At 40.1% G+C, this 2648-nt stretch overlaps 1 protein-coding gene across 1 annotated transcript in view; it reads right to left on the bottom strand.

The window, feature by feature from the left end:
• Positions 1-803, bottom strand: part of LOC106879320 (coiled-coil domain-containing protein 85C-A) — a 42039-nt gene extending 41236 nt beyond the window's left edge. Inside the window, exon 1 of the mRNA XM_052972834.1 lies at positions 648-803. The gene's annotated coding sequence lies outside the window, so the exon portion shown is untranslated. The remainder of the gene's footprint in view (positions 1-647) is intronic.
• Positions 804-2648: the final 1845 nt, after the last annotated feature.

The raw sequence follows: 2648 nt of genomic DNA, 5'->3' as shown, positions 1-2648 counted from the left end.
AGAGAGAGAGAGAGAGAGAGAGAGAGAGAGAGAGAGAGATGATAGATAGAGAAGTGGAGATAGATGTACAATTGCCCAATTGCAATTAACTTAATAACGTAGGCTTAACCAAAAGTAAACTATAGACTGAAGTGTTTGTACGTGAATATGTTGTTGTGCGCGTATTTGTGTATGTGTGTAAAAATATGCGGAGTCTATGAGAGTGAATTAGAATTAAATCCGAAGGGCACCTGGACAATGTATATCCAACGGATATACGTATGTATATATATGTCGTTCGAAGCAAGTGGTTTTATCACAGAATACCTCTCATTACATGCGATCCTTCGAGCAGAGGAAGGGTTGATATCACACAGCAAAAAAAAGAAACTTTAAACTGAGACAGAATGAATCACCAGCTTCGAAAGAATAAACTCTACAACATTTATTGAGTACTTGAAACTACCAAGTCCGCACTACTAAAACAATTTCAAATCCGTATATTCTATCAAGGAAGTAATAATTATATCTTAGCAACAAGATAACAAGATTTACGAGAGAGTTTCTGTCTCCTATATTCTCTTTTATGTCCAATAGTGTAGGTTTGGATTGTTAGTCACCAGATTTTATGTGCGGTGATACCATAGAAACAAAATGTACCATCTTACCTTCGGTGAGAAATGTTTCCTCTGTCCCAACTTAAGTTTTTACACCATTTCTCTCCAGGTATGTTTACGAGAAGGACAGAAAATGAGGAAATGCAATCACTGGTGACAAAAGAACAGAGAGGCTTGTCACAGTCAACAAGTGACTTCATATATGATTATATAGAGGGGATGGGGGGAATGTAAAGTTAGACGGAGTAGGAGGAAAGTAAGAGAAGGAGGGGGAAAACAACGGGGTGAGAGAATGAAATGGAAAGAGAGAAAGAAAGGGAGTTGTGTGTGAGGGAGAAAGACAGAGAGGCAGCTAGGGAAAGAGAGAAAGCGTGGAGTTAAGATAGGAGGAGGAGAAAGATAGCGAAAGTATAAGAGAAATAAGGAGAGAAAGTGAGAGAAACGACAGAGAGGAGAAAGAAAGAGGAAGAGAAGCAAGAGTATAAAACAAAGTAGGAGGGAGTGCGAAAGAAGTAAGGCAGAGATAGAGAGAGAGATATAAGATGAAGGGAAGGGACAGGAGGGGGAGAAAAAGGAAGGATACAAGAGTACAAGATAGGGTAGGAGTGAAATATAGAGAGTAAGAGAAAGTGCAGAGGGGAGGAGAGAAAGATAAGGAAACTAGAGAAAGAAATGAGAAAAGGAAGGAAAAGGTAGGGGAAGGGAGAGCACTCAGAATAAAAGAGAAAGAAAGAGGGAAAAGAAAAAGAGACTAGCAGAGAGGTAAGAGAGGGCGTGGACTGAAATGATAGAATGGATAGAGGGGGGGTTGACGAAGGGGAGGAAAGCTAGAAAGATAATAGAATGGACGGTGAATGGGTGTAGTGGCAGGGGGGAGAGGGCTTTTGTTTCTTTGTAATATTGGGAATGAGGAAAAAATCTTTACTGTCTGATTGAGAGCTGGATTTTGTTTTCTATGTCGTCAGGTATTACAAATATAATATTTATAACTACATTGTGTATATTTGTCACTCGAAACATAACATACAGGACCTTAGTTCCTGCCAGCTCGATTCTCAATTCACACAGGTACGTGTGTGTGAGTGTATGTGTATGAGAGAGAGAGGGGGGAGGGAGGAAAGTTTGAGTGAAAGAGTAAAAGGATAAAGGAAGGGGAAAGAAAATGGATATAATACAGAAAGGCGAACAGGGATAGAATGACAGAATAAGAAGCGACAAGAAAGGAGAAAGGGAGAAAGAAAGAACTATAGAAAGAAAAGAAAAGACAGAGAGAGTAAGAGAAATACAGAGAGAGAGAGAGAGAGAAGGATTTAAAGAGGTGAGGAGGAAAGGAAAGGTAGAAAAATAAAGAAAAGAGAGACTTATACAAGAGTGTAATGGAAGGGATGGTTAGCTAAAAACAGAGAGAAGTGGGGGAATGAGATTGCAGTGACAGACTTAACCATGTCTATCAACATTGTATAAAACAACCATGGCATTGTTTAATAAGGTAGACACTGACTGGTCTGAAAAAGTCTACTCGTAACTCCTCTCTCCAACCTCCATTGACAAGGCTTTGGAAGGTTGTCGCATGGACTGACGACTGTATCGGTGTGGCTGAGTAATCTGGCTATTCTATGATTGCCAGGTTGGATACATGGATTGCTTGGGTGAACCTGACAAAACTATTAAGTTAGATGGAAGATTACTGTGTATAAAGTTTATTAGCTGTTCTCACATGGCTAGGATTCTTGTTCTATCCTGGTTTGATTCTGTGGGGTGGATATGTTCGCATGTTTTCTAATAAACCCAAGGATTGACAAGCCAATGAGGAAGCCTCTATGTGATCGCTGGACCTGCTAGAAATGGCAGTCAAATTTCTCTTCGCATTCCACTTTACATCAGGACAGGGCTGTAAAGTTTACTAGCTATTCTCACATGGTATGGTGTTACTGGCTAAATTTTGTGGACTAAACGTATACATATATTTTCTCATAAACTCCGAGGGTTGACGAGCCAGTGAGGAAGTCTCTCTCTCTCTCTCTCTCTCTCTCTCTCTCTCTCTCTCTCTCT

This window comes from Octopus bimaculoides, chromosome 1 (assembly GCF_001194135.2).
Source record: "Octopus bimaculoides isolate UCB-OBI-ISO-001 chromosome 1, ASM119413v2, whole genome shotgun sequence".
Classification (NCBI taxonomy): Eukaryota; Metazoa; Mollusca; class Cephalopoda; order Octopoda; family Octopodidae; genus Octopus; species Octopus bimaculoides.
This window is presented reverse-complemented; position numbering and strand designations above follow the sequence as displayed.